General features: G+C 52.9%; 14 non-coding genes across 14 annotated transcripts; 10 read left to right on the forward strand and 4 right to left on the reverse strand.

Moving 5' to 3' along the window:
- Nucleotides 1-1,264: 1,264 nt before the first annotated feature.
- TRNAN-GUU (transfer RNA asparagine (anticodon GUU)) lies at nt 1,265-1,338 on the forward strand. The gene has a single exon. It is a non-coding gene; the product is annotated as a tRNA-Asn (tRNA).
- A 2,154-nt stretch (nt 1,339-3,492) lies between these two features.
- TRNAN-GUU (transfer RNA asparagine (anticodon GUU)) lies at nt 3,493-3,566 on the forward strand. The gene has a single exon. It is a non-coding gene; the product is annotated as a tRNA-Asn (tRNA).
- Nucleotides 3,567-6,063: 2,497 nt separating this feature from the next.
- TRNAW-CCA (transfer RNA tryptophan (anticodon CCA)) lies at nt 6,064-6,135 on the forward strand. Its single transcript has one exon. It is a non-coding gene; the product is annotated as a tRNA-Trp (tRNA).
- Nucleotides 6,136-10,223: 4,088 nt separating this feature from the next.
- TRNAN-GUU (transfer RNA asparagine (anticodon GUU)) lies at nt 10,224-10,297 on the forward strand. The gene has a single exon. It is a non-coding gene; the product is annotated as a tRNA-Asn (tRNA).
- A 253-nt stretch (nt 10,298-10,550) lies between these two features.
- TRNAW-CCA (transfer RNA tryptophan (anticodon CCA)) lies at nt 10,551-10,622 on the forward strand. The gene has a single exon. It is a non-coding gene; the product is annotated as a tRNA-Trp (tRNA).
- Nucleotides 10,623-15,035: 4,413 nt separating this feature from the next.
- TRNAW-CCA (transfer RNA tryptophan (anticodon CCA)) lies at nt 15,036-15,107 on the forward strand. The gene has a single exon. It is a non-coding gene; the product is annotated as a tRNA-Trp (tRNA).
- Nucleotides 15,108-15,178: 71 nt separating this feature from the next.
- On the reverse strand, nt 15,179-15,249 carry TRNAG-GCC (transfer RNA glycine (anticodon GCC)). Its single transcript has one exon. It is a non-coding gene; the product is annotated as a tRNA-Gly (tRNA).
- Nucleotides 15,250-16,952: 1,703 nt separating this feature from the next.
- Nucleotides 16,953-17,026, forward strand: TRNAN-GUU (transfer RNA asparagine (anticodon GUU)). Its single transcript has one exon. It is a non-coding gene; the product is annotated as a tRNA-Asn (tRNA).
- Nucleotides 17,027-17,279: 253 nt separating this feature from the next.
- On the forward strand, nt 17,280-17,351 carry TRNAW-CCA (transfer RNA tryptophan (anticodon CCA)). Its single transcript has one exon. It is a non-coding gene; the product is annotated as a tRNA-Trp (tRNA).
- Nucleotides 17,352-17,422: 71 nt separating this feature from the next.
- On the reverse strand, nt 17,423-17,493 carry TRNAG-GCC (transfer RNA glycine (anticodon GCC)). The gene has a single exon. It is a non-coding gene; the product is annotated as a tRNA-Gly (tRNA).
- Nucleotides 17,494-19,525: 2,032 nt separating this feature from the next.
- TRNAW-CCA (transfer RNA tryptophan (anticodon CCA)) lies at nt 19,526-19,597 on the forward strand. The gene has a single exon. It is a non-coding gene; the product is annotated as a tRNA-Trp (tRNA).
- Nucleotides 19,598-19,668: 71 nt separating this feature from the next.
- On the reverse strand, nt 19,669-19,739 carry TRNAG-GCC (transfer RNA glycine (anticodon GCC)). Its single transcript has one exon. It is a non-coding gene; the product is annotated as a tRNA-Gly (tRNA).
- Nucleotides 19,740-24,011: 4,272 nt separating this feature from the next.
- TRNAW-CCA (transfer RNA tryptophan (anticodon CCA)) lies at nt 24,012-24,083 on the forward strand. The gene has a single exon. It is a non-coding gene; the product is annotated as a tRNA-Trp (tRNA).
- A 71-nt stretch (nt 24,084-24,154) lies between these two features.
- TRNAG-GCC (transfer RNA glycine (anticodon GCC)) lies at nt 24,155-24,225 on the reverse strand. The gene has a single exon. It is a non-coding gene; the product is annotated as a tRNA-Gly (tRNA).
- Nucleotides 24,226-25,208: the final 983 nt, after the last annotated feature.

Below are 25,208 nucleotides of genomic sequence, written 5' to 3' on the forward strand. Positions count from 1 at the left end.
GCTCCCAACGCGCCCTACAGCCCTGGTCGGGCACAGCCCTGGTCGGGCTCATACCACTGGGGCCTCTGCCGAGGAAGAGCCCCGGAAGCCTAGGGCCAGGCCTATTGCACAGGCATCTTAGACCAGGCCATTCCGGGATTGCTGTGTTTCACGTCCTGCCCTTCAACACTCCTGGGAGGGCTTTCCCTGAGAACCCTCATGTCTCTGCCCTCCCAGGAGGCTGTGGTTCTATGCAAAATAGGGGGTGCACCACGGGCCGTCCCCTTTCCTCTCTCTCGCCAATATCTTTCACCAAAGCTGAGCCCTGCAGGTAAATGTATCTATCTGGCTGAGGGGCCAGGGAGGGCCTTTGCCTGCAGTCTTACAAGCCAGAGTGCAGAGAAGGCAGCAGCTCTGGGACCGGGACTCTGCTCAAAGACATATCTAACATGCCACAGTGGAGCTGAGATGGGCAAGACACGTGTCTCACAGGCTGGCAGCACACCAAGACAGTGGCAGGAAACCATGCTAACAAGGAAAGAGAAAAGTCACGTGTCTCGTGGCCTTCCCACCATTAGACAGTAGTCTGCGCAAGAAAACATCCAACAGTGACAGGACAACCAAGCAAATGACAAACGCCGTGCTGAATAAAGTCATCTTACATGACATTTCGTACAAAGGCCCAGATCATGGGGATGATCGCGCAGCAGAAGCAGCAAGTATCAGGGCCACCGAACCTGGGGTGAGTTACACGAGGAGAAAGGGCGACATGGGGACAGGGGCTATGGGCTCAGGGAACAGCTACCACAATGCAACCTCGGGTGTGGGGATGCCACTCATTGCGGGTACTGCCCTGGGATTTCCTTTTAGAAAGAATCGCTGGTTAAAGTGTAGTGCACAAAAAACCCAACTCCTCGATTACACTATTAGATAACATCCTTTAACTGCCCCACCCACCCTGTGTGAGTCTCACCCACTTCCCGCCTGCTCCCTCTAGTCTGAGAGTTGTATCTCCACAAAAAACACACAGTGGGGCTCAATGAGCTGCTCATGTCTGACATGGACACCTAAGCAGTGCTGGATTCACAACCTGAAAGCCTGCAAAGGAAAGTGTGCCCGGCAGAAGATAAGCTGCCTGGCAACTCAGAACCTTCTTCTAAGAGAAGTAAGACATGTCACAATGGAGTCTAAGCCTACCTGTCTTATGCCAGGACCTTAGAGCTGCAGGCAGGAGCACAAAGGTAAAAACATATATTGAGTCCCAACACGCTCACTGCGGTGGTTGGTCTCTGTGGCGCAATCGGTTAGCGCGTTCGGCTGTTAACCGAAAGGTTGGTGGTTCAAGCCCACCCAGGGACGTATGCTTTTGCCTACATCAAGTCCTGAATTAAAACACAGCTGTCTGGCTTTGCTCTTAGAGCTCTCGCTTTGCCTGCGTGACATGCTCTATCTCAACATTTCTATCTTCTCTCATCTCTTCACCTCTAGTCATTTCCACCAATAGGACTGGAAACGGGCCACCAAGCCTTCTACTTTAACCACAGGCGTACTGAGGGCCAATAAAAGGCACAGAAGCATTTCTTGATCCGGGGCTGAGAACTGCACGCACAGGGACCTCGTGGCGCAACGGTAGCGCGTCCGACTCCAGATCAGAAGGTTGCGTGTTCAAATCACGTCGGGGTCACTCTTTGACATTTTTTTCCCCACCAAGTCTATATCTCTGACTTCTAAAGCAAAGCCAAAAGAAGGGCGCTTTGCATTGGCCGGGAATCAAACCCGGGCCTCCCGCATGGCAGGCGAGAATTCTACCACTGAACCACCAATGCTTCACTTACATAGGCTGAGCAGAGAGCCCTGCCGTAGACAGTAGTGATGAGGCCCATGCATTCGCATGGGACACCTATGAACAAAGTTTGCATGGCAAGCCTTGGACTGCCAAACGTTCACATGCTGATGGCAGGAATCAGATGCAGGAGACTGAAACTATGAATGTTTCTGCTTTTGCTAAGGACAGTGGTTTGGGGCCAGTGTTGTGCTTGACAGAGCACGACATCAGCCTGCTCTCTGGCTGCTCCCGGGAGAAGTGGCTGACAGAAAGCACCCTCCAGACCACCAGCAATCTTGTGTTTCACAACATGCCACTGTCACTGGACTTTCCTTCTGGGAAAGCCTAGTCACTGACCTGGCCAGATTCCCTGTCCTCCCCAAAATCCTGGGGAGAAACGGGCAGAGTTCTGCGCCCTGCGCCCTCTTTCGCGTCCCTAACGCGCTCCCAACGCGCCCTACAGCCCTGGTCGGGCTCATACCACTGGGGCCTCTGCCGAGGAAGAGCCCCGGAAGCCTAGGGCCAGGCCTATTGCACAGGCATCTTAGACCAGGCCATTCCGGGATTGCTGTGTTTCACGTCCTGCCCTTCAACACTCCTGGGAGGGCTTTCCCTGAGAACCCTCATGTCTCTGCCCTCCCAGGAGGCTGTGGTTCTATGCAAAATAGGGGGTGCACCACGGGCCGTCCCCTTTCCTCTCTCTCGCCAATATCTTTCACCAAAGCTGAGCCCTGCAGGTAAATGTATCTATCTGGCTGAGGGGCCAGGGAGGGCCTTTGCCTGCAGTCTTACAAGCCAGAGTGCAGAGAAGGCAGCAGCTCTGGGACCGGGACTCTGCTCAAAGACATATCTAACATGCCACAGTGGAGCTGAGATGGGCAAGACACGTGTCTCACAGGCAGGCAGCACAACAAGACAGTGGCAGGAAACTATGCTAACAAGGAAAGAGAAAAGTCACGTGTCTCGTGGCCTTCCCACCATTAGACAGTAGTCTGCGCAAGAAAACATCCAACAGTGACAGGACAACCAAGCAAATGACAAACGCTGTGCTGAATAAAGTCATCTTACATGACATTTCGTACAAAGGCCCAGATCATGGGGATGATCGCGCAGAAGCAGCAAGTATCAGAGCCACCGAACCTGAGGTGAGTTACACGAGGAGAAAGGGCGACATGGGGACAGGGGCTAGGGGCTCAGGGAACAGCTACCACAATGCAACCTCGGGTGTGGGGATGCCACTCATTGCGGGTACTGCCCTGGGATTTCCTTTTAGAAAGAATCGCTGGTTAAAGTGTAGTGCACAAAAAACCCAACTCCTCGATTACACTATTAGATAACATCCTTTAACTGCCCCACCCACCCTGTGTGAGTCTCACCCACTTCCCGCCTGCTCCCTCTAGTCTGAGAGTTGTATCTCCACAAAAAACACACAGTGGGGCTCAATGAGCTGCTCATGTCTGACATGGACACCTAAGCAGTGCTGGATTCACAACCTGAAAGCCTGCAAAGGAAAGTGTGCCCGGCAGAAGATAAGCTGCCTGGCAACTCAGAACCTTCTTCTAAGAGAAGTAAGACATGTCACAATGGAGTCTAAGCCTACCTGTCTTATGCCAGGACCTTAGAGCTGCAGGCAGGAGCACAAAGGTAAAAACATATATTGAGTCCCAACACGCTCACTGCGGTGGTTGGTCTCTGTGGCGCAATCGGTTAGCGCGTTCGGCTGTTAACCGAAAGGTTGGTGGTTCAAGCCCACCCAGGGACGTATGCTTTTGCCTACATCAAGTCCTGAATTAAAACACAGCTGTCTGGCTTTGCTCTTAGAGCTCTCGCTTTGCCTGCGTGACATGCTCTATCTCAACATTTCCATCTTCTCTCATCTCTTCACCTCTAGTCATTTCCACCAATAGGACTGGAAACGGGCCACCAAGCCTTCTACTTTAACCACAGGGGTACTGAGGGCCAATAAAAGGCACAGAAGCATTTCTTGATCCGGGGCTGAGAACTGCATGCACAGGGACCTCGTGGCGCAACGGTAGCGCATCTGACTCCAGATCAGAAGGTTGCGTGTTCAAATCACGTCAGGGTCACTCTTTGACATTTTTTTCCCCAAGTCTATATCTCTGACTTCTAAAGCAAAGCCAAAAGAAGGGCGCTTTGCATTGGCCGGGAATCGAACCCGTGCCTCCCGCGTGGCAGGCAAGAATTCTACCACTGAACCACCAATGCTTCACTTACATAGGCTGAGCAGAGAGCCCTGCCGTAGACAGTAGTGATGAGGCCCATGCATTCGCATGGGACACCTATGAACAAAGTTTGCATGGCAAGCCTTGGACTGCCAAACGTTCACATGCTGATGGCAGGAATCAGATGCAGGAGACTGAAACTATGAATGTTTCTGCTTTTGCTAAGGACAGTGGCTTGGGGCCAGTGTTGTGCTTGACAGAGCACGACATCAGCCTGCTCTCTGGCTGCTCCCGGGAGAAGTGGCTGACAGAAAGCACCCTCCAGACCACCAGCAATCTTGTGTTTCACAACATGCCACTGTCACTGGACTTTCCTTCTGGGAAAGCCTAGTCACTGACCTGGCCAGATTCCCTGTCCTCCCCAAAATCCTGGGGAGAAACGGGCAGAGTTCTGCGCCCTGCGCCCTCTTTCGCGTCCCTAACGCGCTCCCAACGCGCCCTACAGCCCTGGTCGGGCACAGCCCTGGTCGGGCTCATACCACTGGGGCCTCTGCCGAGGAAGAGCCCCGGAAGCCTAGGGCCAGGCCTATTGCACAGGCATCTTAGACCAGGCCATTCCGGGATTGCTGTGTTTCACGTCCTGCCCTTCAACACTCCTGGGAGGGCTTTCCCTGAGAACCCTCATGTCTCTGCCCTCCCAGGAGGCTGTGGTTCTATGCAAAATAGGGGGTGCACCACGGGCCGTCCCCTTTCCTCTCTCTCGCCAATATCTTTCACCAAAGCTGAGCCCTGCAGGTAAATGTATCTATCTGGCTGAGGGGCCAGGGAGGGCCTTTGCCTGCAGTCTTACAAGCCAGAGTGCAGAGAAGGCAGCAGCTCTGGGACCGGGACTCTGCTCAAAGACATATCTAACATGCCACAGTGGAGCTGAGATGGGCAAGACACGTGTCTCACAGGCTGGCAGCACACCAAGACAGTGGCAGGAAACCATGCTAACAAGGAAAGAGAAAAGTCACGTGTCTCGTGGCCTTCCCACCATTAGACAGTAGTCTGCGCAAGAAAACATCCAACAGTGACAGGACAACCAAGCAAATGACAAACGCCGTGCTGAATAAAGTCATCTTACATGACATTTCGTACAAAGGCCCAGATCATGGGGATGATCGCGCAGCAGAAGCAGCAAGTATCAGGGCCACCGAACCTGGGGTGAGTTACACGAGGAGAAAGGGCGACATGGGGACAGGGGCTATGGGCTCAGGGAACAGCTACCACAATGCAACCTCGGGTGTGGGGATGCCACTCATTGCGGGTACTGCCCTGGGATTTCCTTTTAGAAAGAATCGCTGGTTAAAGTGTAGTGCACAAAAAACCCAACTCCTCGATTACACTATTAGATAACATCCTTTAACTGCCCCACCCACCCTGTGTGAGTCTCACCCACTTCCCACCTGCTCCCTCTAGTCTGAGAGTTGTATCTCCACAAAAAACACACAGTGGGGCTCAATGAGCTGCTCATGTCTGACATGGACACCTAAGCAGTGCTGGATTCACAACCTGAAAGCCTGCAAAGGAAAGTGTGCCCGGCAGAAGATAAGCTGCCTGGCAACTCAGAACCTTCTTCTAAGAGAAGTAAGACATGTCACAATGGAGTCTAAGCCTACCTGTCTTATGCCAGGACCTTAGAGCTGCAGGCAGGAGCACAAAGGTAAAAACATATATTGAGTCCCAACACGCTCACTGCAGTGGTTGGTCTCTGTGGTGCAATCGGTTAGCGCGTTCGGCTGTTAACCGAAAGGTTGGTGGTTCAAGCCCACCCAGGGACGTATGCTTTTGCCTACATCAAGTCCTGAATTAAAACACAGCTGTCTGGCTTTGCTCTTAGAGCTCTCGCTTTGCCTGCGTGACATGCTCTATCTCAACATTTCTATCTTCTCTCATCTCTTCACCTCTAGTCATTTCCACCAATAGGACTGGAAACGGGCCACCAAGCCTTCTACTTTAACCACAGGCGTACTGAGGGCCAATAAAAGGCACAGAAGCATTTCTTGATCCGGGGCTGAGAACTGCATGCACAGGGACCTCGTGGCGCAACGGTAGCGCGTCTGACTCCAGATCAGAAGGTTGCGTGTTCAAATCACGTCGGGGTCACTCTTTGACATTTTTTTCCCCACCAAGTCTATATCTCTGACTTCTAAAGCAAAGCCAAAAGAAGGGCGCTTTGCATTGGCCGGGAATCAAACCCGGACCTCCCGCATGGCAGGCGAGAATTCTACCACTGAACCACCAATGCTTCACTTACATAGGCTGAGCAGAGAGCCCTGCCGTAGACAGTAGTGATGAGGCCCATGCATTCGCATGGGACACCTATGAACAAAGTTTGCATGGCAAGCCTTGGACTGCCAAACGTTCACATGCTGATGGCAGGAATCAGATGCAGGAGACTGAAACTATGAATGTTTCTGCTTTTGCTAAGGACAGTGGTTTGGGGCCAGTGTTGTGCTTGACAGAGCACGACATCAGCCTGCTCTCTGGCTGCTCCCGGGAGAAGTGGCTGACAGAAAGCACCCTCCAGACCACCAGCAATCTTGTGTTTCACAACATGCCACTGTCACTGGACTTTCCTTCTGGGAAAGCCTAGTCACTGACCTGGCCAGATTCCCTGTCCTCCCCAAAATCCTGGGGAGAAACGGGCAGAGTTCTGCGCCCTGCGCCCTCTTTCGCGTCCCTAACGCGCTCCCAACGCGCCCTACAGCCCTGGTCGGGCACAGCCCTGGTCGGGCTCATACCACTGGGGCCTCTGCCGCGGAAGAGCCCCAGAAGCCTAGGGCCAGGCCTATTGCACAGGCATCTTAGACCAGGCCATTCCGGGATTGCTGTGTTTCACGTCCTGCCCTTCAACACTCCTGGGAGGGCTTTCCCTGAGAACCCTCATGTCTCTGCCCTCCCAGGAGGCTGTGGTTCTATGCAAAATAGGGGGTGCACCACGGGCCGTCCCCTTTCCTCTCTCTCGCCAATATCTTTCACCAAAGCTGAGCCCTGCAGGTAAATGTATCTATCTGGCTGAGGGGCCAGGGAGGGCCTTTGCCTGCAGTCTTACAAGCCAGAGTGCAGAGAAGGCAGCAGCTCTGGGACCGGGACTCTGCTCAAAGACATATCTAACATGCCACAGTGGAGCTGAGATGGGCAAGACACGTGTCTCACAGGCAGGCAGCACAACAAGACAGTGGCAGGAAACTATGCTAACAAGGAAAGAGAAAAGTCACGTGTCTCGTGGCCTTCCCACCATTAGACAGTAGTCTGCGCAAGAAAACATCCAACAGTGACAGGACAACCAAGCAAATGACAAACGCTGTGCTGAATAAAGTCATCTTACATGACATTTCGTACAAAGGCCCAGATCATGGGGATGATCGCGCAGAAGCAGCAAGTATCAGAGCCACCGAACCTGAGGTGAGTTACACGAGGAGAAAGGGCGACATGGGGACAGGGGCTAGGGGCTCAGGGAACAGCTACCACAATGCAACCTCGGGTGTGGGGATGCCACTCATTGCGGGTACTGCCCTGGGATTTCCTTTTAGAAAGAATCGCTGGTTAAAGTGTAGTGCACAAAAAACCCAACTCCTCGATTACACTATTAGATAACATCCTTTAACTGCCCCACCCACCCTGTGTGAGTCTCACCCACTTCCCGCCTGCTCCCTCTAGTCTGAGAGTTGTATCTCCACAAAAAACACACAGTGGGGCTCAATGAGCTGCTCATGTCTGACATGGACACCTAAGCAGTGCTGGATTCACAACCTGAAAGCCTGCAAAGGAAAGTGTGCCCGGCAGAAGATAAGCTGCCTGGCAACTCAGAACCTTCTTCTAAGAGAAGTAAGACATGTCACAATGGAGTCTAAGCCTACCTGTCTTATGCCAGGACCTTAGAGCTGCAGGCAGGAGCACAAAGGTAAAAACATATATTGAGTCCCAAAAGCTCACTCCGGTGGTTGGTCTCTGTGGCGCAATCGGTTAGCGCGTTCGGCTGTTAACCGAAAGGTTGGTGGTTCAAGCCCACCCAGCGAAGTATGCTTTTGCCTACATCAAGTCCTGAATTAAAACACAGCTGTCTGGCTTTGCTCTTAGAGCTCTCGCTTTGCCTCCGTGACATGCTCTATCTCAACATTTCCATCTTCTCTCATCTCTTCACCTCTAGTCATTTCCACCAATAGGACTGGAAACGGGCCACCAAGCCTTCTACTTTAACCACAGGGGTACTGAGGGCCAATAAAAGGCACAGAAGCATTTCTTGATCCGGGGCTGAGAACTGCATGCACAGGGACCTCGTGGCGCAACGGGAGCGCGTCTGACTCCAGATCAGAAGGTTGCGTGTTCAAATCACGTCGGGGTCACTCTTTGACATTTTTTTCCCCAAGTCTATATCTCTGACTTCTAAAGCAAAGCCAAAAGAAGGGCGCTTTGCATTGGCCGGGAATCGAACCCGTGCCTCCCGCGTGGCAGGCGAGAATTCTACCACTGAACCACCAATGCTTCACTTACATAGGCTGAGCAGAGAGCCCTGCCGTAGACAGTAGTGATGAGGCCCATGCATTCGCATGGGACACCTATGAACAAAGTTTGCATGGCAAGCCTTGGACTGCCAAACGTTCACATGCTGATGGCAGGAATCAGATGCAGGAGACTGAAACTATGAATGTTTCTGCTTTTGCTAAGGACAGTGGCTTGGGGCCAGTGTTGTGCTTGACAGAGCACGACATCAGCCTGCTCTCTGGCTGCTCCCGGGAGAAGTGGCTGACAGAAAGCACCCTCCAGACCACCAGCAATCTTGTGTTTCACAACATGCCACTGTCACTGGACTTTCCTTCTGGGAAAGCCTAGTCACTGACCTGGCCAGATTCCCTGTCCTCCCCAAAATCCTGGGGAGAAACGGGCAGAGTTCTGCGCCCTGCGCCCTCTTTCGCGTCCCTAACGCGCTCCCAACGCGCCCTACAGCCCTGGTCGGGCACAGCCCTGGTCGGGCTCATACCACTGGGGCCTCTGCCGAGGAAGAGCCCCGGAAGCCTAGGGCCAGGCCTATTGCACAGGCATCTTAGACCAGGCCATTCCGGGATTGCTGTGTTTCACGTCCTGCCCTTCAACACTCCTGGGAGGGCTTTCCCTGAGAACCCTCATGTCTCTGCCCTCCCAGGAGGCTGTGGTTCTATGCAAAATAGGGGGTGCACCACGGGCCGTCCCCTTTCCTCTCTCTCGCCAATATCTTTCACCAAAGCTGAGCCCTGCAGGTAAATGTATCTATCTGGCTGAGGGGCCAGGGAGGGCCTTTGCCTGCAGTCTTACAAGCCAGAGTGCAGAGAAGGCAGCAGCTCTGGGACCGGGACTCTGCTCAAAGACATATCTAACATGCCACAGTGGAGCTGAGATGGGCAAGACACGTGTCTCACAGGCTGGCAGCACACCAAGACAGTGGCAGGAAACCATGCTAACAAGGAAAGAGAAAAGTCACGTGTCTCGTGGCCTTCCCACCATTAGACAGTAGTCTGCGCAAGAAAACATCCAACAGTGACAGGACAACCAAGCAAATGACAAACGCCGTGCTGAATAAAGTCATCTTACATGACATTTCGTACAAAGGCCCAGATCATGGGGATGATCGCGCAGCAGAAGCAGCAAGTATCAGGGCCACCGAACCTGGGGTGAGTTACACGAGGAGAAAGGGCGACATGGGGACAGGGGCTATGGGCTCAGGGAACAGCTACCACAATGCAACCTCGGGTGTGGGGATGCCACTCATTGCGGGTACTGCCCTGGGATTTCCTTTTAGAAAGAATCGCTGGTTAAAGTGTAGTGCACAAAAAACCCAACTCCTCGATTACACTATTAGATAACATCCTTTAACTGCCCCACCCACCCTGTGTGAGTCTCACCCACTTCCCGCCTGCTCCCTCTAGTCTGAGAGTTGTATCTCCACAAAAAACACACAGTGGGGCTCAATGAGCTGCTCATGTCTGACATGGACACCTAAGCAGTGCTGGATTCACAACCTGAAAGCCTGCAAAGGAAAGTGTGCCCGGCAGAAGATAAGCTGCCTGGCAACTCAGAACCTTCTTCTAAGAGAAGTAAGACATGTCACAATGGAGTCTAAGCCTACCTGTCTTATGCCAGGACCTTAGAGCTGCAGGCAGGAGCACAAAGGTAAAAACATATATTGAGTCCCAACACGCTCACTGCGGTGGTTGGTCTCTGTGGCGCAATCGGTTAGCGCGTTCGGCTGTTAACCGAAAGGTTGGTGGTTCAAGCCCACCCAGGGACGTATGCTTTTGCCTACATCAAGTCCTGAATTAAAACACAGCTGTCTGGCTTTGCTCTTAGAGCTCTCGCTTTGCCTGCGTGACATGCTCTATCTCAACATTTCTATCTTCTCTCATCTCTTCACCTCTAGTCATTTCCACCAATAGGACTGGAAACGGGCCACCAAGCCTTCTACTTTAACCACAGGCGTACTGAGGGCCAATAAAAGGCACAGAAGCATTTCTTGATCCGGGGCTGAGAACTGCATGCACAGGGACCTCGTGGCGCAACGGTAGCGCGTCTGACTCCAGATCAGAAGGTTGCGTGTTCAAATCACGTCGGGGTCACTCTTTGACATTTTTTCCCCACCAAGTCTATATCTCTGACTTCTAAAGCAAAGCCAAAAGAAGGGCGCTTTGCATTGGCCGGGAATCAAACCCGGGCCTCCCGCATGGCAGGCGAGAATTCTACCACTGAACCACCAATGCTTCACTTACATAGGCTGAGCAGAGAGCCCTGCCGTAGACAGTAGTGATGAGGCCCATGCATTCGCATGGGACACCTATGAACAAAGTTTGCATGGCAAGCCTTGGACTGCCAAACGTTCACATGCTGATGGCAGGAATCAGATGCAGGAGACTGAAACTATGAATGTTTCTGCTTTTGCTAAGGACAGTGGTTTGGGGCCAGTGTTGTGCTTGACAGAGCACGACATCAGCCTGCTCTCTGGCTGCTCCCGGGAGAAGTGGCTGACAGAAAGCACCCTCCAGACCACCAGCAATCTTGTGTTTCACAACATGCCACTGTCACTGGACTTTCCTTCTGGGAAAGCCTAGTCACTGACCTGGCCAGATTCCCTGTCCTCCCCAAAATCCTGGGGAGAAACGGGCAGAGTTCTGCGCCCTGCGCCCTCTTTCGCGTCCCTAACGCGCTCCCAACGCGCCCTACAGCCCTGGTCGGGCACAGCCCTGGTCGGGCTCATACCACTGGGGCCTCTGCCGAGGAAGAGCCCCGGAAGCCTAGGGCCAGGCCTATTGCACAGGCATCTTAGACCAGGCCATTCCGGGATTGCTGTGTTTCACGTCCTGCCCTTCAACACTCCTGGGAGGGCTTTCCCTGAGAACCCTCATGTCTCTGCCCTCCCAGGAGGCTGTGGTTCTATGCAAAATAGGGGGTGCACCACGGGCCGTCCCCTTTCCTCTCTCTCGCCAATATCTTTCACCAAAGCTGAGCCCTGCAGGTAAATGTATCTATCTGGCTGAGGGGCCAGGGAGGGCCTTTGCCTGCAGTCTTACAAGCCAGAGTGCAGAGAAGGCAGCAGCTCTGGGACCGGGACTCTGCTCAAAGACATATCTAACATGCCACAGTGGAGCTGAGATGGGCAAGACACGTGTCTCACAGGCAGGCAGCACAACAAGACAGTGGCAGGAAACTATGCTAACAAGGAAAGAGAAAAGTCACGTGTCTCGTGGCCTTCCCACCATTAGACAGTAGTCTGCGCAAGAAAACATCCAACAGTGACAGGACAACCAAGCAAATGACAAACGCTGTGCTGAATAAAGTCATCTTACATGACATTTCGTACAAAGGCCCAGATCATGGGGATGATCGCGCAGAAGCAGCAAGTATCAGAGCCACCGAACCTGAGGTGAGTTACACGAGGAGAAAGGGCGACATGGGGACAGGGGCTAGGGGCTCAGGGAACAGCTACCACAATGCAACCTCGGGTGTGGGGATGCCACTCATTGCGGGTACTGCCCTGGGATTTCCTTTTAGAAAGAATCGCTGGTTAAAGTGTAGTGCACAAAAAACCCAACTCCTCGATTACACTATTAGATAACATCCTTTAACTGCCCCACCCACCCTGTGTGAGTCTCACCCACTTCCCGCCTGCTCCCTCTAGTCTGAGAGTTGTATCTCCACAAAAAACACACAGTGGGGCTCAATGAGCTGCTCATGTCTGACATGGACACCTAAGCAGTGCTGGATTCACAACCTGAAAGCCTGCAAAGGAAAGTGTGCCCGGCAGAAGATAAGCTGCCTGGCAACTCAGAACCTTCTTCTAAGAGAAGTAAGACATGTCACAATGGAGTCTAAGCCTACCTGTCTTATGCCAGGACCTTAGAGCTGCAGGCAGGAGCACAAAGGTAAAAACATATATTGAGTCCCAAAAGCTCACTCCGGTGGTTGGTCTCTGTGGCGCAATCGGTTAGCGCGTTCGGCTGTTAACCGAAAGGTTGGTGGTTCAAGCCCACCCAGCGAAGTATGCTTTTGCCTACATCAAGTCCTGAATTAAAACACAGCTGTCTGGCTTTGCTCTTAGAGCTCTCGCTTTGCCTCCGTGACATGCTCTATCTCAACATTTCCATCTTCTCTCATCTCTTCACCTCTAGTCATTTCCACCAATAGGACTGGAAACGGGCCACCAAGCCTTCTACTTTAACCACAGGGGTACTGAGGGCCAATAAAAGGCACAGAAGCATTTCTTGATCCGGGGCTGAGAACTGCATGCACAGGGACCTCGTGGCGCAACGGGAGCGCGTCTGACTCCAGATCAGAAGGTTGCGTGTTCAAATCACGTCGGGGTCACTCTTTGACATTTTTTTCCCCAAGTCTATATCTCTGACTTCTAAAGCAAAGCCAAAAGAAGGGCGCTTTGCATTGGCCGGGAATCGAACCCGTGCCTCCCGCGTGGCAGGCGAGAATTCTACCACTGAACCACCAATGCTTCACTTACATAGGCTGAGCAGAGAGCCCTGCCGTAGACAGTAGTGATGAGGCCCATGCATTCGCATGGGACACCTATGAACAAAGTTTGCATGGCAAGCCTTGGACTGCCAAACGTTCACATGCTGATGGCAGGAATCAGATGCAGGAGACTGAAACTATGAATGTTTCTGCTTTTGCTAAGGACAGTGGCTTGGGGCCAGTGTTGTGCTTGACAGAGCACGACATCAGCCTGCTCTCTGGCTGCTCCCGGGAGAAGTGGCTGACAGAAAGCACCCTCCAGACCACCAGCAATCTTGTGTTTCACAACATGCCACTGTCACTGGACTTTCCTTCTGGGAAAGCCTAGTCACTGACCTGGCCAGATTCCCTGTCCTCCCCAAAATCCTGGGGAGAAACGGGCAGAGTTCTGCGCCCTGCGCCCTCTTTCGCGTCCCTAACGCGCTCCCAACGCGCCCTACAGCCCTGGTCGGGCACAGCCCTGGTCGGGCTCATACCACTGGGGCCTCTGCCGAGGAAGAGCCCCGGAAGCCTAGGGCCAGGCCTATTGCACAGGCATCTTAGACCAGGCCATTCCGGGATTGCTGTGTTTCACGTCCTGCCCTTCAACACTCCTGGGAGGGCTTTCCCTGAGAACCCTCATGTCTCTGCCCTCCCAGGAGGCTGTGGTTCTATGCAAAATAGGGGGTGCACCACGGGCCGTCCCCTTTCCTCTCTCTCGCCAATATCTTTCACCAAAGCTGAGCCCTGCAGGTAAATGTATCTATCTGGCTGAGGGGCCAGGGAGGGCCTTTGCCTGCAGTCTTACAAGCCAGAGTGCAGAGAAGGCAGCAGCTCTGGGACCGGGACTCTGCTCAAAGACATATCTAACATGCCACAGTGGAGCTGAGATGGGCAAGACACGTGTCTCACAGGCTGGCAGCACACCAAGACAGTGGCAGGAAACTATGCTAACAAGGAAAGAGAAAAGTCACGTGTCTCGTGGCCTTCCCACCATTAGACAGTAGTCTGCGCAAGAAAACATCCAACAGTGACAGGACAACCAAGCAAATGACAAACGCCGTGCTGAATAAAGTCATCTTACATGACATTTCGTACAAAGGCCCAGATCATGGGGATGATCGCGCAGCAGAAGCAGCAAGTATCAGAGCCACCGAACCTGGGGTGAGTTACACGAGGAGAAAGGGCGACATGGGGACAGGGGCTATGGGCTCAGGGAACAGCTACCACAATGCAACCTCGGGTGTGGGGATGCCACTCATTGCGGGTACTGCCCTGGGATTTCCTTTTAGAAAGAATCGCTGGTTAAAGTGTAGTGCACAAAAAACCCAACTCCTCGATTACACTATAAGATAACATCCTTTAACTGCCCCACCCACCCTGTGTGAGTCTCACCCACTTCCCGCCTGCTCCCTCTAGTCTGAGAGTTGTATCTCCACAAAAAACACACAGTGGGGCTCAATGAGCTGCTCATGTCTGACATGGACACCTAAGCAGTGCTGGATTCACAACCTGAAAGCCTGCAAAGGAAAGTGTGCCCGGCAGAAGATAAGCTGCCTGGCAACTCAGAACCTTCTTCTAAGAGAAGTAAGACATGTCACAATGGAGTCTAAGCCTACCTGTCTTATGCCAGGACCTTAGAGCTGCAGGCAGGAGCACAAAGGTAAAAACATATATTGAGTCCCAAAAGCTCACTCCGGTGGTTGGTCTCTGTGGCGCAATCGGTTAGCGCGTTCGGCTGTTAACCGAAAGGTTGGTGGTTCAAGCCCACCCCGCGAAGTATGCTTTTGCCTATATCAAGTCCTGAATTAAAACACAGCTGTCTGGCTTTGCTCTTAGAGCTCTCGCTTTGCCTGCGTGACATGCTCTATCTCAACATTTCTATCTTCTCTCATCTCTTCACCTCTAGTCATTTCCACCAATAGGACTGAAAACGGGCCACCAAGCCTTCTACTTTAACCACAGGCGTACTGAGGGCCAATAAAAGGCACAGAAGCATTTCTTGATCCGGGGCTGAGAACTGCATGCACATGGACCTCGTGGCGCAACGGTAGCGCGTCTGACTCCAGATCAGAAGGTTGCGTGTTCAAATCACGTCGGGGTCACTCTTTGACATTTTTTTCCCCACCAAGTCTATATCTCTGACTTCTAAAGCAAAGCCAAAAGAAGGGCGCTTTGCATTGGCCGGGAATCGAACCCGGGCCTCCCGCGTGGCAGGCGAGAATTCTACCACTGAACCACCAATGCTTCACTTACATAGGCTGAGCAGAGAGCCCTGCCGTAGACAGTAGTGATGAGGCCCATGCATTCGCATGGGACACCTATGAACAAAGTTTGCATGGCAAGCCTTGGACTGCCAAACGTTCACATGCTGATGGCAGGAATCAGATGCAGGAGACTGAAACTATGAATGTTTCTGCTTTTGCTAAGGACAGTGGTTTGGGGCCAGTGTTGTGCTTGACAGAGCACGACATCAGCCTGCTCTCTGGCTGCTCCCGGGAGAAGTGGCTGACAGAAAGCACCCTCCAGACCACCAGCAATCTTGTGTTTCACAACATGCCACTGTCACTGGACTTTCCTTCTGGGAAAGCCTAGTCACTGACCTGGCCAGATTCCCTGTCCTCCCCAAAATCCTGGGGAGAAACGGGCAGAGTTCTGCGCCCTGCGCCCTCTTTCGCATCCCTAACGCGCTCCCAACGCGCCCTACAGCCCTGGTCGGGCACAGCCCTGGTCGGGCTCATACCACTGGGGCCTCTGCCGAGGAAGAGCCCCGGAAGCCTAGGGCCAGGCCTATTGCACAGGCATCTTAGACCAGGCCATTCCGGGATTGCTGTGTTTCACGTCCTGCCCTTCAACACTCCTGGGAGGGCTTTCCCTGAGAACCCTCATGTCTCTGCCCTCCCAGGAGGCTGTGGTTCTATGCAAAATAGGGGGTGCACCACGGGCCGTCCCCTTTCCTCTCTCTCGCCAATATCTTTCACCAAAGCTGAGCCCTGCAGGTAAATGTATCTATCTGGCTGAGGGGCCAGGGAGGGCCTTTGCCTGCAGTCTTACAAGCCAGAGTGCAGAGAAGGCAGCAGCTCTGGGACCGGGACTCTGCTCAAAGACATATCTAACATGCCACAGTGGAGCTGAGATGGGCAAGACACGTGTCTCACAGGCAGGCAGCACAACAAGACAGTGGCAGGAAACTATGCTAACAAGGAAAGAGAAAAGTCACGTGTCTCGTGGCCTTCCCACCATTAGACAGTAGTCTGCGCAAGAAAACATCCAACAGTGACAGGACAACCAAGCAAATGACAAACGCCGTGCTGAATAAAGTCATCTTACATGACATTTCGTACAAAGGCCCAGATCATGGGGATGATCGCGCAGAAGCAGCAAGTATCAGAGCCACCGAACCTGAGGTGAGTTACACGAGGAGAAAGGGCGACATGGGGACAGGGGCTAGGGGCTCAGGGAACAGCTACCACAATGCAACCTCGGGTGTGGGGATGCCACTCATTGCGGGTACTGCCCTGGGATTTCCTTTTAGAAAGAATCGCTGGTTAAAGTGTAGTGCACAAAAAACCCAACTCCTCGATTACACTATTAGATAACATCCTTTAACTGCCCCACCCACCCTGTGTGAGTCTCACCCACTTCCCGCCTGCTCCCTCTAGTCTGAGAGTTGTATCTCCACAAAAAACACACAGTGGGGCTCAATGAGCTGCTCATGTCTGACATGGACACCTAAGCAGTGCTGGATTCACAACCTGAAAGCCTGCAAAGGAAAGTGTGCCCGGCAGAAGATAAGCTGCCTGGCAACTCAGAACCTTCTTCTAAGAGAAGTAAGACATGTCACAATGGAGTCTAAGCCTACCTGTCTTATGCCAGGACCTTAGAGCTGCAGGCAGGAGCACAAAGGTAAAAACATATATTGAGTCCCAACACGCTCACTGCGGTGGTTGGTCTCTGTGGCGCAATCGGTTAGCGCGTTCGGCTGTTAACCGAAAGGTTGGTGGTTCAAGCCCACCCAGGGACGTATGCTTTTGCCTACATCAAGTCCTGAATTAAAACACAGCTGTCTGGCTTTGCTCTTAGAGCTCTCGCTTTGCCTGCGTGACATGCTCTATCTCAACATTTCTATCTTCTCTCATCTCTTCACCTCTAGTCATTTCCACCAATAGGACTGGAAACGGGCCACCAAGCCTTCTACTTTAACCACAGGCGTACTGAGGGCCAATAAAAGGCACAGAAGCATTTCTTGATCCGGGGCTGAGAAATGCATGCACAGGGACCTCGTGGCGCAACGGTAGCGCGTCTGACTCCAGATCAGAAGGTTGCGTGTTCAAATCACGTCGGGGTCACTCTTTGACATTTTTTTCCCCACCAAGTCTATATCTCTGACTTCTAAAGCAAAGCCAAAAGAAGGGCGCTTTGCATTGGCCGGGAATCGAACCCGGGCCTCCCGCGTGGCAGGCGAGAATTCTACCACTGAACCACCAATGCTTCACTTACATAGGCTGAGCAGAGAGCCCTGCCGTAGACAGTAGTGATGAGGCCCATGCATTCGCATGGGACACCTATGAACAAAGTTTGCATGGCAAGCCTTGGACTGCCAAACGTTCACATGCTGATGGCAGGAATCAGATGCAGGAGACTGAAACTATGAATGTTTCTGCTTTTGCTAAGGACAGTGGTTTGGGGCCAGTGTTGTGCTTGACAGAGCACGACATCAGCCTGCTCTCTGGCTGCTCCCGGGAGAAGTGGCTGACAGAAAGCACCCTCCAGACCACCAGCAATCTTGTGTTTCACAACATGCCACTGTCACTGGACTTTCCTTCTGGGAAAGCCTAGTCACTGACCTGGCCAGATTCCCTGTCCTCCCCAAAATCCTGGGGAGAAACGGGCAGAGTTCTGCGCCCTGCGCCCTCTTTCGCGTCCCTAACACGCTCCCAACGCGCCCTACAGCCCTGGTCGGGCACAGCCCTGGTCGGGCTCATACCACTGGGGCCTCTGCCGAGGAAGAGCCCCGGAAGCCTAGGGCCAGGCCTATTGCACAGGCATCTTAGACCAGGCCATTCCGGGATTGCTGTGTTTCACGTCCTGCCCTTCAACACTCCTGGGAGGGCTTTCCCTGAGAACCCTCATGTCTCTGCCCTCCCAGGAGGCTGTGGTTCTATGCAAAATAGGGGGTGCACCACGGGCCGTCCCCTTTCCTCTCTCTCGCCAATATCTTTCACCAAAGCTGAGCCCTGCAGGTAAATGTATCTATCTGGCTGAGGGGCCAGGGAGGGCCTTTGCCTGCAGTCTTACAAGCCAGAGTGCAGAGAAGGCAGCAGCTCTGGGACCGGGACTCTGCTCAAAGACATATCTAACATGCCACAGTGGAGCTGAGATGGGCAAGACACGTGTCTCACAGGCTGGCAGCACACCAAGACAGTGGCAGGAAACTATGCTAACAAGGAAAGAGAAAAGTCACGTGTCTCGTGGCCTTCCCACCATTAGACAGTAGTCTGCGCAAGAAAACATCCAACAGTGACAGGACAACCAAGCAAATGACAAACGCCGTGCTGAATAAAGTCATCTTACATGACATTTCGTACAAAGGCCCAGATCATGGGGATGATCGCGCAGCAGAAGCAGCAAGTATCAGAGCCACCGAACCTGGGGTGAGTTACACGAGGAGAAAGGGCGACATGGGGACAGGGGCTATGGGCTCAGGGAACAGCTACCACAATGCAACCTCGGGTGTGGGGATGCCACTCATTGCGGGTACTGCCCTGGGATTTCCTTTTAGAAAGAATCGCTGGTTAAAGTGTAGTGCACAAAAAACCCAACTCCTCGATTACACTATAAGATAACATCCTTTAACTGCCCCACCCACCCTGTGTGAGTCTCACCCACTTCCCGCCTGCTCCCTCTAGTCTGAGAGTTGTATCTCCACAAAAAACACACAGTGGGGCTCAATGAGCTGCTCATGTCTGACATGGACACCTAAGCAGTGCTGGATTCACAACCTGAAAGCCTGCAAAGGAAAGTGTGCCCGGCAGAAGATAAGCTGCCTGGCAACTCAGAACCTTCTTCTAAGAGAAGTAAGACATGTCACAATGGAGTCTAAGCCTACCTGTCTTATGCCAGGACCTTAGAGCTGCAGGCAGGAGCACAAAGGTAAAAACATATATTGAGTCCCAAAAGCTCACTCCGGTGGTTGGTCTCTGTGGCGCAATCGGTTAGCGCGTTCGGCTGTTAACCGAAAGGTTGGTGGTTCAAGCCCACCCAGCGAAGTATGCTTTTGCCTATATCAAGTCCTGAATTAAAACACAGCTGTCTGGCTTTGCTCTTAGAGCTCTCGCTTTGCCTGCGTGACATGCTCTATCTCAACATTTCTATCTTCTCTCATCTCTTCACCTCTAGTCATTTCCACCAATAGGACTGAAAACGGGCCACCAAGCCTTCTACTTTAACCACAGGCGTACTGAGGGCCAATAAAAGGCACAGAAGCATTTCTTGATCCGGGGCTGAGAACTGCATGCACATGGACCTCGTGGCGCAACGGTAGCGCGTCTGACTCCAGATCAGAAGGTTGCGTGTTCAAATCACGTCGGGGTCACTCTTTGACATTTTTTTCCCCACCAAGTCTATATCTCTGACTTCTAAAGCAAAGCCAAAAGAAGGGCGCTTTGCATTGGCCGGGAATCGAACCCGGGCCTCCCGCGTGGCAGGCGAGAATTCTACCACTGAACCACCAATGCTTCACTTACATAGGCTGAGCAGAGAGCCCTGCCGTAGACAGTAGTGATGAGGCCCATGCATTCGCATGGGACACCTATGAACAAAGTTTGCATGGCAAGCCTTGGACTGCCAAACGTTCACATGCTGATGGCAGGAATCAGATGCAGGAGACTGAAACTATGAATGTTTCTGCTTTTGCTAAGGACAGTGGTTTGGGGCCAGTGTTGTGCTTGACAGAGCACGACATCAGCCTGCTCTCTGGCTGCTCCCGGGAGAAGTGGCTGACAGAAAGCACCCTCCAGACCACCAGCAATCTTGTGTTTCACAACATGCCACTGTCACTGGACTTTCCTTCTGGGAAAGCCTAGTCACTGACCTGGCCAGATTCCCTGTCCTCCCCAAAATCCTGGGGAGAAACGGGCAGAGTTCTGCGCCCTGCGCCCTCTTTCGCATCCCTAACGCGCTCCCAACGCGCCCTACAGCCCTGGTCGGGCACAGCCCTGGTCGGGCTCATACCACTGGGGCCTCTGCCGAGGAAGAGCCCCGGAAGCCTAGGGCCAGGCCTATTGCACAGGCATCTTAGACCAGGCCATTCCGGGATTGCTGTGTTTCACGTCCTGCCCTTCAACACTCCTGGGAGGGCTTTCCCTGAGAACCCTCATGTCTCTGCCCTCCCAGGAGGCTGTGGTTCTATGCAAAATAGGGGGTGCACCACGGGCCGTCCCCTTTCCTCTCTCTCGCCAATATCTTTCACCAAAGCTGAGCCCTGCAGGTAAATGTATCTATCTGGCTGAGGGGCCAGGGAGGGCCTTTGCCTGCAGTCTTACAAGCCAGAGTGCAGAGAAGGCAGCAGCTCTGGGACCGGGACTCTGCTCAAAGACATATCTAACATGCCACAGTGGAGCTGAGATGGGCAAGACACGTGTCTCACAGGCAGGCAGCACAACAAGACAGTGGCAGGAAACTATGCTAACAAGGAAAGAGAAAAGTCACGTGTCTCGTGGCCTTCCCACCATTAGACAGTAGTCTGCGCAAGAAAACATCCAACAGTGACAGGACAACCAAGCAAATGACAAACGCTGTGCTGAATAAAGTCATCTTACATGACATTTCGTACAAAGGCCCAGATCATGGGGATGATCGCGCAGAAGCAGCAAGTATCAGAGCCACCGAACCTGAGGTGAGTTACACGAGGAGAAAGGGCGACATGGGGACAGGGGCTAGGGGCTCAGGGAACAGCTACCACAATGCAACCTCGGGTGTGGGGATGCCACTCATTGCGGGTACTGCCCTGGGATTTCCTTTTAGAAAGAATCGCTGGTTAAAGTGTAGTGCACAAAAAACCCAACTCCTCGATTACACTATTAGATAACATCCTTTAACTGCCCCACCCACCCTGTGTGAGTCTCACCCACTTCCCGCCTGCTCCCTCTAGTCTGAGAGTTGTATCTCCACAAAAAACACACAGTGGGGCTCAATGAGCTGCTCATGTCTGACATGGACACCTAAGCAGTGCTGGATTCACAACCTGAAAGCCTGCAAAGGAAAGTGTGCCCGGCAGAAGATAAGCTGCCTGGCAACTCAGAACCTTCTTCTAAGAGAAGTAAGACATGTCACAATGGAGTCTAAGCCTACCTGTCTTATGCCAGGACCTTAGAGCTGCAGGCAGGAGCACAAAGGTAAAAACATATATTGAGTCCCAAAAGCTCACTCCGGTGGTTGGTCTCTGTGGCGCAATCGGTTAGCGCGTTCGGCTGTTAACCGAAAGGTTGGTGGTTCAAGCCCACCCAGCGAAGTATGCTTTTGCCTACATCAAGTCCTGAATTAAAACACAGCTGTCTGGCTTTGCTCTTAGAGCTCTCGCTTTGCCTCCGTGACATGCTCTATCTCAACATTTCCATCTTCTCTCATCTCTTCACCTCTAGTCATTTCCACCAATAGGACTGGAAACGGGCCACCAAGCCTTCTACTTTAACCACAGGGGTACTGAGGGCCAATAAAAGGCACAGAAGCATTTCTTGATCCGGGGCTGAGAACTGCATGCACAGGGACCTCGTGGCGCAACGGGAGCGCGTCTGACTCCAGATCAGAAGGTTGCGTGTTCAAATCACGTCGGGGTCACTCTTTGACATTTTTTTCCCCAAGTCTATATCTCTGACTTCTAAAGCAAAGCCAAAAGAAGGGCGCTTTGCATTGGCCGGGAATCGAACCCGTGCCTCCCGCGTGGCAGGCGAGAATTCTACCACTGAACCACCAATGCTTCACTTACATAGGCTGAGCAGAGAGCCCTGCCGTAGACAGTAGTGATGAGGCCCATGCATTCGCATGGGACACCTATGAACAAAGTTTGCATGGCAAGCCTTGGACTGCCAAACGTTCACATGCTGATGGCAGGAATCAGATGCAGGAGACTGAAACTATGAATGTTTCTGCTTTTGCTAAGGACAGTGGCTTGGGGCCAGTGTTGTGCTTGACAGAGCACGACATCAGCCTGCTCTCTGGCTGCTCCCGGGAGAAGTGGCTGACAGAAAGCACCCTCCAGACCACCAGCAATCTTGTGTTTCACAACATGCCACTGTCACTGGACTTTCCTTCTGGGAAAGCCTAGTCACTGACCTGGCCAGATTCCCTGTCCTCCCCAAAATCCTGGGGAGAAACGGGCAGAGTTCTGCGCCCTGCGCCCTCTTTCGCGTCCCTAACGCGCTCCCAACGCGCCCTACAGCCCTGGTCGGGCACAGCCCTGGTCGGGCTCATACCACTGGGGCCTCTGCCGAGGAAGAGCCCCGGAAGCCTAGGGCCAGGCCTATTGCACAGGCATCTTAGACCAGGCCATTCCGGGATTGCTGTGTTTCACGTCCTGCCCTTCAACACTCCTGGGAGGGCTTTCCCTGAGAACCCTCATGTCTCTGCCCTCCCAGGAGGCTGTGGTTCTATGCAAAATAGGGGGTGCACCACGGGCCGTCCCCTTTCCTCTCTCTCGCCAATATCTTTCACCAAAGCTGAGCCCTGCAGGTAAATGTATCTATCTGGCTGAGGGGCCAGGGAGGGCCTTTGCCTGCAGTCTTACAAGCCAGAGTGCAGAGAAGGCAGCAGCTCTGGGACCGGGACTCTGCTCAAAGACATATCTAACATGCCACAGTGGAGCTGAGATGGGCAAGACACGTGTCTCACAGGCTGGCAGCACACCAAGACAGTGGCAGGAAACTATGCTAACAAGGAAAGAGAAAAGTCACGTGTCTCGTGGCCTTCCCACCATTAGACAGTAGTCTGCGCAAGAAAACATCCAACAGTGACAGGACAACCAAGCAAATGACAAACGCCGTGCTGAATAAAGTCATCTTACATGACATTTCGTACAAAGGCCCAGATCATGGGGATGATCGCGCAGCAGAAGCAGCAAGTATCAGAGCCACCGAACCTGGGGTGAGTTACACGAGGAGAAAGGGCGACATGGGGACAGGGGCTATGGGCTCAGGGAACAGCTACCACAATGCAACCTCGGGTGTGGGGATGCCACTCATTGCGGGTACTGCCCTGGGATTTCCTTTTAGAAAGAATCGCTGGTTAAAGTGTAGTGCACAAAAAACCCAACTCCTCGATTACACTATAAGATAACATCCTTTAACTGCCCCACCCACCCTGTGTGAGTCTCACCCACTTCCCGCCTGCTCCCTCTAGTCTGAGAGTTGTATCTCCACAAAAAACACACAGTGGGGCTCAATGAGCTGCTCATGTCTGACATGGACACCTAAGCAGTGCTGGATTCACAACCTGAAAGCCTGCAAAGGAAAGTGTGCCCGGCAGAAGATAAGCTGCCTGGCAACTCAGAACCTTCTTCTAAGAGAAGTAAGACATGTCACAATGGAGTCTAAGCCTACCTGTCTTATGCCAGGACCTTAGAGCTGCAGGCAGGAGCACAAAGGTAAAAACATATATTGAGTCCCAAAAGCTCACTCCGGTGGTTGGTCTCTGTGGCGCAATCGGTTAGCGCGTTCGGCTGTTAACCGAAAGGTTGGTGGTTCAAGCCCACCCCGCGAAGTATGCTTTTGCCTATATCAAGTCCTGAATTAAAACACAGCTGTCTGGCTTTGCTCTTAGAGCTCTCGCTTTGCCTGCGTGACATGCTCTATCTCAACATTTCTATCTTCTCTCATCTCTTCACCTCTAGTCATTTCCACCAATAGGACTGAAAACGGGCCACCAAGCCTTCTACTTTAACCACAGGCGTACTGAGGGCCAATAAAAGGCACAGAAGCATTTCTTGATCCGGGGCTGAGAACTGCATGCACATGGACCTCGTGGCGCAACGGTAGCGCGTCTGACTCCAGATCAGAAGGTTGCGTGTTCAAATCACGTCGGGGTCACTCTTTGACATTTTTTTCCCCACCAAGTCTATATCTCTGACTTCTAAAGCAAAGCCAAAAGAAGGGCGCTTTGCATTGGCCGGGAATCGAACCCGGGCCTCCCGCGTGGCAGGCGAGAATTCTACCACTGAACCACCAATGCTTCACTTACATAGGCTGAGCAGAGAGCCCTGCCGTAGACAGTAGTGATGAGGCCCATGCATTCGCATGGGACACCTATGAACAAAGTTTGCATGGCAAGCCTTGGACTGCCAAACGTTCACATGCTGATGGCAGGAATCAGATGCAGGAGACTGAAACTATGAATGTTTCTGCTTTTGCTAAGGACAGTGGTTTGGGGCCAGTGTTGTGCTTGACAGAGCACGACATCAGCCTGCTCTCTGGCTGCTCCCGGGAGAAGTGGCTGACAGAAAGCACCCTCCAGACCACCAGCAATCTTGTGTTTCACAACATGCCACTGTCACTGGACTTTCCTTCTGGGAAAGCCTAGTCACTGACCTGGCCAGATTCCCTGTCCTCCCCAAAATCCTGGGGAGAAACGGGCAGAGTTCTGCGCCCTGCGCCCTCTTTCGCATCCCTAACGCGCTCCCAACGCGCCCTACAGCCCTGGTCGGGCACAGCCCTGGTCGGGCTCATACCACTGGGGCCTCTGCCGAGGAAGAGCCCCGGAAGCCTAGGGCCAGGCCTATTGCACAGGCATCTTAGACCAGGCCATTCCGGGATTGCTGTGTTTCACGTCCTGCCCTTCAACACTCCTGGGAGGGCTTTCCCTGAGAACCCTCATGTCTCTGCCCTCCCAGGAGGCTGTGGTTCTATGCAAAATAGGGGGTGCACCACGGGCCGTCCCCTTTCCTCTCTCTCGCCAATATCTTTCACCAAAGCTGAGCCCTGCAGGTAAATGTATCTATCTGGCTGAGGGGCCAGGGAGGGCCTTTGCCTGCAGTCTTACAAGCCAGAGTGCAGAGAAGGCAGCAGCTCTGGGACCGGGACTCTGCTCAAAGACATATCTAACATGCCACAGTGGAGCTGAGATGGGCAAGACACGTGTCTCACAGGCAGGCAGCACAACAAGACAGTGGCAGGAAACTATGCTAACAAGGAAAGAGAAAAGTCACGTGTCTCGTG

The sequence above is a fragment of the Pleurodeles waltl genome, chromosome 4_1 (assembly GCF_031143425.1).
Source record: "Pleurodeles waltl isolate 20211129_DDA chromosome 4_1, aPleWal1.hap1.20221129, whole genome shotgun sequence".
NCBI lineage: Eukaryota > Metazoa > Chordata > Amphibia > Caudata > Salamandridae > Pleurodeles > Pleurodeles waltl.